Below are 8822 nucleotides of genomic sequence, written 5' to 3'. Positions count from 1 at the left end.
TGCTGTAGCAATCTAATGGAATCTTTCGGAATCACATTATGCAAAACTTCGAGTTGCAACTTTAACATTTCAAACATGAACGCCGACTGTAAAACTCGAGACGGTCTCACGCCACCAATGATCTTCAACGATTCGGAACGTTCTGGGTTCCATCGATTTTCTAAATATCTTCGGAAAGACTTCTGCATTGATGCTTTATCCACTTCAGCAGATCCGGCAGAATTAAACAACGCCACGAAGATGCCAAATATATGTGTGAGGAATACACCGGAACCCGTCGCCAGTGACTCCGAACATCTCCAATAAAGCCTTCTGTAAGGCTTCTTTATGTTTAATCCACACGGAGGGGACAAGAACACTACCACTCGTCATATTAGTGAAGCTTGTTGCTTTCATTCCGCTTTTTCAGTTGAATAAAACATTATCAAGCCTTGAAGAAGGCTTTACGCCGTTGCAGAGACAACAGCGAAGGGTTGCAGAGTGGCCATAACCGTTTGTTATTTTTCCAAAATATCCAGAATTGAAACATTCATCATCCAACAATTAAAACTTTTACAGTTTGGATGCCGACGCTATTTCGATTTTGACAAGGAACCTTCCAGACGGCTGAAGATTGGTTAAACTTTACACACGGAATGGTCCTACAGCGTCGCGGAAAGACACCAAAACAGCTCGGGGGCGCCCCCTCCCCCTCCCATCTGGAATCGCTTATGAACTTTGTGACGTGTTTTATGTAATTTTCCAATTCGCGTTCTAATAGGAGATACTAACGCCATTAAAATTAATTTATTAAATCGGTCAATTTTTCAATTCGCATACTAATATAAGATATTAATGTCATTAAAATTAATTCATTAAATCGGTCAATGTTAACAGTATTTTTTTGTAAACGCCTGTATGTGTAACTGTCGCGCGTGAGTCGACGTTATAACGCGTGACTTGTTTAAACATGTATCTTGTCGGTCATCATTTTTTCCCGACTTAAGAATGTATTTTTTGAATACAAATCAATAAAAACTGAACAGTAATGGAGCCACACGACGTCTGGGTGTTACTTTGCTGATATGTAGGGGAAGCCCCTCAAATACGTTCTTCCGCTCGCTAACAGTACAAACTGCTGTGTGGTTTATTGCAAGAAATTACTCTTCTGTCGTTTTCGAAAGGCAGCTGATGAAGATGAAATAGGTCGACTTTTGCGCTCCTTTGTTATTGTGTCGATTTCTAAGAAAATATTGTGTTCGTAGAATGTAATATTTTGAGGTATCATTCACTTTCTTTAAGTGAACATTTACGTCTTTTAATAACATTTGCGCCAATCGTTTTCGAAAAGGCCCCCTTTGCGTAATCGTTTTCGAAATGGTCCCCTTATCGTTGTACGCTTTCCATTTGAAATAAATCATGAACGTTTCAATCAATATTTTATGAATGTTCAGAAAAAATAGGTCATACATATTATCGGAAATCACCATTTTGTGCATAGACATGCGTTTTTCGGTCGATTTTTTGCGCGACTGTCTTTATATTTGGTCCTTAGTTGCGTAGGATGCATGTATTATTTCCGGGGACCACTCAAATGGTACTGTTCAAAAAGTATGTAGTTGCGAAACTGTGCGTTAAACAACATTCTATTGGTTATTGTTTATTATCAAACGAACCGTACATTTATTTATACTGCGCCGAGTGAGAATCTAAGGTACGTACAGGTCAAGAATAATATCATATAATCCTTATCTTAATATTGCAATATAGCTTAGTTTCCTTTAAGTGAGTAACCATATATCGAATATATATTTTTTTCAATGTCTTAATTGAGTCAGACGCATATTTAAACACGTACTATTTATACCGTAACTAATCTAAGTTCGCGGACACTTAAAATTATTTAATTTGTTCGTGTCGGAAAATGTTGATACTCTCAATCAACGCTATGTCCAAAAATTTAAAGGAACTCTGACAATACCCCTCATGCATTTTCATAATCAATCAAATGAACATATTTTGCACTAATATACATCATGCAGTTGTTCCAGAACGGATTCACACCAAAAAAGCGCGGATTCATTATTCATAACTCATCGTTTTCTCTCAGTAAAAATCGAGTGAAGAGAGTAATCTATTAACGATATACTTATCTAAATGCTAAAATAAAGCACGGTGACTGTAATTGTTCACTTTGTCTACCAGGTTTTATGACCGTTATCGGGTTGTAATACACAAGTATGATGTGTAACTGGATTAACGCAAATTTGTTGATTTCTGATAGTGATTAATAATTAATTTTTGGGGATAATCTGGATGGCCGAAAAAATTCGAGTCACGAACACTAATTATTTTTGTCAAAAAAGAGTGTCCATAGATGGTCCGAAAACTTAAAGCAGGTACGGAAAATGATAAAATACAAAAAAAATCTTTAAAAATCAACGTAACTCTTTATTCAGGCGACATTAAAAATGAAACAATAATACTATAAATATTACAATACCTTCCTTCGTAAGAAATTATATAACTTGAAACATAATGTTCTTACGACTCATGCTTATTTTCGGATTAAAAGTGTTCGACCGTGTCAGCGAATGTTATAACTTTATTTAAATTAATTAAGTTGAAACATAACTAAGTCCACAAACTCTTAAATTTTAAAGCTATGTGTGTAATTATTTTTGAATATTCTATAATGTTAGTTTGATTGGTCTCTCTGCTCAAATTGACTATTACTATTCTGCTTTCGAATAAGAAAATCCAAGGCCGACAACTCCAGCGTCCCCCTTGATTCCGCTTTGTTAAAAATCGCATCGATATCCGTGCCAATATTGTCCGGATTCGCAAACCATATATGGTCACCATCGATGGTATCATGAAGTTCGATCTTCTCTGCCGCTTCTATCAAATGATTAATGACTTTGTTCTGGTACATCACGAAGTCGATCTCACGCATACGACATTGCGCTGTGCTTATCGTCCGGCTATGGAGTCCCGAAACATTCGATAAGTCGTCTTCAAGTTTCTTGAAGTCGTTTTTTAGCTCAGCGATTTCTCTTTTGGAGTAAGCTATCTCGTTCTCAACTCTCTGTATGCACGCGATGCTGCTTTTAAGACCGTGCAAAAGTTCGTCCGTCTTTTTTTGGATTAGAAAATCGCGACCAGGTATGTAGAGATGTTTATAGTCACCTTTAGCGGACTTGATTTCGTCCACAACGGATGGGATACGAACTAGGCATTCCCGCCGCTGAACATCGGACCTGAGTTCCGGGTTTTGATGGTAAATGCAGTCGTCGTCATACTCGGTTCTCTCAATATTTTCGCGATTTCTTTTTGTTCGATTGTTACGTCGAGATTGTTTGTCCGCCATTTTCTGATACGTAAACAATATCGTCTTATTGCATGACGTAACACTGAATTTACGTCACGTTGCGATAAAGCGCCAAAATGACTTTTGCTCGTTTACCCCTTGTTCTCTAAGACATTGAGTTTTGACAGGAATATAATGTTACAATATACCATTGTTCACAAATAATATATAGGGATTTTACCACTATTAAATAGATTTGTTTTGACACAAGTAAAGATATTTTCATTCATAAGAGCTCCTTTTATACCGACAAAGTCTCGGGCAGTGTGAGGAATTTTGTAATCATACATTTGTTTTTACATTGCTCAGGTTTAATGAGTTGTGTTCTGAGAAAACTGGGCATCATGCATGTGCGTAAAGTGTCGTCCCAGATCAGCCTGTGCAGTCCGCACAGGCTAATCAGGGACGACACTTTCCGATTTTATGACATTTTTCGTTTCAATGAAGTCTCTTCTTAGCAAAAATCAAATTTATGCGAATCTGGGACAATACTTTACGCACATGCATTATGACCACTTTTCTCAGAACGCGACTCAAATATTCAATCATAAGCGATATACACACAATCCCTTATTTGACGATGCCCCGTTCTTTCGTCACACCACGTGTACTTTCTTGATCCATCTGGGGGGGGGGGGCATCCCTGATTCTTTCTCGAGGTGTCGCTTGGGCAGTTCATTCTTCAGGAGGCATCATCACATTGCAAATATGTCCCCTCTTCCACGGTATGCACAAGGATTTTAACAATTAGTTTAGTATCAAAATAATAGTTCCATCGTATTTATATGGTTTTGTCAGGACCTAAAGCCGTCTTGTCTGACATCCAATTTGATGAATACATGAAATTTAGAAGTCGAACTACGTAGAAGGGTGGGTTGTTTTCTTTTCGATCATTCATTCAGATTGCGTGTTTGCTATATAACTTTTACATCCCTAGGATGCTTTTCATTTAACTTCGGAGTATTATTCATCATGACCCGACTACGTGTCGAGGGGGACTCCCAGCTCCTCGATGAAAAATCAATGTCACAAATCAAACGTTAAAGACAATACAGTTTAGTTTCCTCGTTGAAACTTAATTGAAGGATTTTATTATTACATCAGATTATTATTTCCCATGAGCAGACGATGTGAATATAATCCCCATGTTTCTCGGTCAAAGCTCATGGTCACAACTCAAGGTATACGTTAATGATTTTTTTGCGCTCTTTAACTTTGACATGACTTAAAGAATTTCAATATAACTTCATTGAGTTATTCCCCATGATCAGTAAATGTGTCACATGAAACTCCCATGCTCATCGGTGAAAAGTCAAGGTCAAGAATCAACGTCAAATATAATAAAATGAAAACAATGAAGGTCGCCGCTGCGTAGTGAATATGGTTTCCTATAAAGGACCGACAGGTCAAGGGTTCGATCCCAACTGTGATAGCTTTCATTAGATCTCCAAAGTACTGGTTCTACCCAGGACATGGACTCGAAAGGGTGTCAATCATCGGCTTTTGATGAAATCGAGCTATAATAACAATATCGACTATTCTCGTTTATATTTCAATAAACATGCTGAATTTCTTCTAGAGTTTTTAGGGTATAGTTTTCACTGAAGTCCATTTTTATCAGGGTTGATACACGTACAGATCTGTCACGTTGTGCATGGCCTTCAAAATCTTTTGTCGATTGACCCAGCCACTCAAAGACTTCCATTCTCTCCTTAACTCTGTATCTGTTTTACATTTCCGTTTTTCTCTTTAACTGTTTATTTAAAGATATCATTGTTTGCAGTGATATTGTCCAGTTTTTCTTTGAATACCGTAATTACTCTAGGTTTTGGGAACCTAAAATCCTTTTGTGTAAGATAACCCGACTGCTTATAAAAATTAGTGTTTTGTTATGAGATGCCACTTCAATTCAGTTATAAATCAAAGTACTGACAGTACTGGTGCTTTTCAAGAGGATGGATATAAAAGCATCAATTTAAGTTTATCTATATCACCACAATTGTGTTTGTGGGTACGAAAATTTAGGTAGGAAAAAAAATTGGGTACAAAAATTTATGGTACGAAACAATTATGCCAAAAAAAAATTTGGGTGAGAAAAAAAAATTGGGTACGAAAATAAATTTGGGTACCAAATAAAAATTTGGGTACGAAAAAAAATTGGGGGTACGGGGAAGTAGTACCCGTGGGGAACTTTACCCATTCAGCGAAACTGGGAGGCGGGTTACATTCTCGATCAAATCTAAAAATAACTACATTTGGGGGTTTTCCAGCGTCACAGCGTTTGAAGTGCCACCTGGCAGTTTCGTGTCTGGTTCCTGTCTCGAACCTCTCGATAAATTTGAAAGAGGACGGGAACCAAGCCGCCTTTACCTTTATCAATGATAATCAGCGAGGTATGCCGATTGAGAAAATTTAGCTAACTCAATCATAGTGGCTCGGTCATTTACATAGGTCGCCATTGTGAAGAATTTTGTCATGGAATGATAACTTAGACGAGATGCTTCGCTGAAGCAGCATCGTCAAAAACGACTTTCCATATTTCCTGTTTTGGGGATATGATAGATATTGAATAAAAATGTACATGTATTAAATGGCCGACTTCAAAATAATGATACAAGTTGTCATTCATATGTGTGTAATGCATTATGATGCTTCTTAAATAGTTTATTTTTTCCTTAGTCATGTGCTATCCAAGACAAACTATCCATCAGTGTTATCAACGGAAACATATCACATCCTATATGTATACATATGTACATAATATTTGTTGCACTTTGTATTTATCCGAACATTAATAATCAAGTTAATGTAGTTTGAGTATCAGCGACGCTATTAGTATAGATTTTGTGAGAATGAGTTTATCTGTTAAGCAGATGTGACAGTATCTCAGTAACAAATCTGTGAATATTATGAATAAATTTAATTGTCAATTTTAATGTAGTCCACTGTTGAGCACATATGGCAGTATCTCATAAAATTAGCTTTGAAATAAATGAAAGCAATTAGTATCTTTTTTAATGTCATGCTGACGCCACGCTTTACACAAAGTTGTTGCCCAAGCTGTCGATGTACTTTTGCAACTGCAACTTTTTATGTTCAGATACATGTAATTTGGCTCAACCAGTTTAATCCGGATCTGCGTTGCGCAAACGACTTTTAACAAGATTGTATAATAAATGCGCCGTACTCTGTGAAAAAGGGGTTTAATGCATGTGCGTAAAGTGTCGTCCCAGATTAACATGCGCAGTCCGCACAGGCTAATAAGGGCCGCTTGTATGATACTAGTAGTTTTCGTTTAAATAAAGTCTCTTCTTAGCCGAAATCCAGTTGATGCGGAAAGTGTTATCCCAGATTAGCCTCTTTGAATCAGGTCGACGCCAACTAGCTAGATGGGGCCGGAGGCCTGTAATTTAAGAAACAGCTACAATACAAGCTTCCCAGATTAAAATGAACTGATGTAACAGTATGCATCATTGAATCACATTTTTCCTTATTGCAATTACAAAATGTATACAGAACAAAGAATTTTATATAAAGCACATTGTTTATAAACTAAAGGTAATTTGTACATTTATACATTACTTTACGTTATATGTATATAAAAAAAGAGTTTCTGTATACACGATATATAATATCCATCATTTAATCAATGTGTTGTCCTGTTAAGGCAATAGGCCGTTCGCTTTAAATGAAAGTGTCTCCTTATAATGTTTTTGTGTAGTAGATTCTTGTGTGTTTTAACAGGGCATATTGTACGTTTGTAATACCTTTATTTGCTGGAGCTCAGGTTTCTTGGCAGGTTTTAATGGGTCTGACTTCTGACGCGCGGCACATGTACCCACCTAAAATATCGGATTGTATTATTTATGGTTATATAATGTCTCTGTGTGTCTTTGTCTATGTACGTATACAGTAATCAGATAATATATGAACACAAGTGAAAAAGGTAAAACAAAAGTTTTGAAACCATATTTCATTATGGGGGTGTTGATAATAACTGATTAGAATTTCAAATGCCACTAGACAGATGATTAATGGGTACTTAAAGAATACATTACAGAAAGGTGTATTCCATCGTTTATATCTGTTAATATCAATGAAATAGATCGTAAGAATACAATAACAACATGTCTATTATTTACAATTTTAATATATAATAAATAAAATATATATATTTGCATATATCTTTGCCTGCGATCCTGTCTCGCATAAATCATCCAGGAGTCTTGGTTCTTGGCGAGTCTCTCCAGTCTACCCCCCCACCACCCACCCCGTATCTTGCCCCACAGCTTGACATCTGCATCCACATCTCAGTGCCAGTTGTTTTAAATAAAACTGTGTGTAGTTAAAGGGAGATTATACGATTTTATATGTAATAAATTGATAAAAGTATGTTACAATAACACAAAATAGGCAAGAAAAATTATATATTGAAGACGAATTTCATAAAAAGCAGCAAAGACATATTAGCGTCCCGAGTCGATTGTGACGAAGATATTTCGTACATATTTTCCTACAATAACCGAAGCATTCGTCTTTTTATTAGGATCGGAGTTAGTGTTCGTGTGACGACATGAATAGATTTCGTTGCAGGAAATTAAAATGATCCGTAAAACTAAATTTAGATTCACATCGTACATGCATGATATACATGCTGGCGATTTCGACTCTACAGACATTGTGATTTCAGAATTAATTATCTGGCTAATTTCGACACATGTTCTTCTTAACTTTTATTTTAATTTATATTGAAATATATGTATAATAAGTTTTTTACACATTATATATAAATTCATAAATATTTGACAAAATCGTATAATCTCCCTTTAAGGGTTTTACCGTTGTAAATTTGCTAATATGCAAGTGCCAGTTAATTATGCATTACAGATTAATGAGGGTTTAAAACCTTTTTTATGTATATTATTTTATAAATTAAAACTGAAAAAAATCAATCAAAGGTCAGAATAGTTATTTGTGCACATCAATAAACATCCACATGTTCAATTAAAACAATACAGAGGTTACATAATACTTTATTTATAAGAATACTAAAGAGTATGGTCAAATAAGCTATATGTATCAAAATTAATAATTGGTTTAGGTTTTTCACACCAAGAGTCTGGTTGAAAACTAGTTAGCATGCAATACATGTCATCATACTTGAAAATCTGTACTTTTAAGGCTTGATTAAATTCGAATGTTACCGTGAGTAGATATAATGAAGCATTAAAGGGAAGTGTTGTTTTTCATGGATTTTTACAAATTACAATATGTTTGTGCTGTGTAAGAAAAGCAGCTTATAGCACAAAAAGCAAAGATAACAAACACAGAATGGTAAAGTAGTCAGCTTTCTTATTCAAGCATAATTTTATACACGTGTGTAAACCGTTGAACTTTGGAATGAGACAATTTTACACTGAATAAACATATTTTTTTAAATAGGGATACTCACTCCTTAAAAAAAAATTGTCCA

The 8822-nt window shown here is 35.6% G+C and overlaps 1 protein-coding gene across 5 annotated transcripts in view; it reads left to right on the top strand.

The window, feature by feature from the left end:
• Positions 1–8822, top strand: part of LOC127877365 (sodium- and chloride-dependent taurine transporter-like) — a 158582-nt gene that overhangs the window by 53717 nt on the left and 96043 nt on the right. The gene's annotated exons all lie outside the window — the stretch shown is intronic.

Source organism: Dreissena polymorpha, chromosome 4, assembly GCF_020536995.1.
Source record: "Dreissena polymorpha isolate Duluth1 chromosome 4, UMN_Dpol_1.0, whole genome shotgun sequence".
Lineage (NCBI taxonomy): Eukaryota > Metazoa > Mollusca > Bivalvia > Myida > Dreissenidae > Dreissena > Dreissena polymorpha.
The sequence above is the reverse complement of the archived record's forward strand: the minus strand, read 5'-3'. Positions and strand labels throughout refer to the sequence as shown.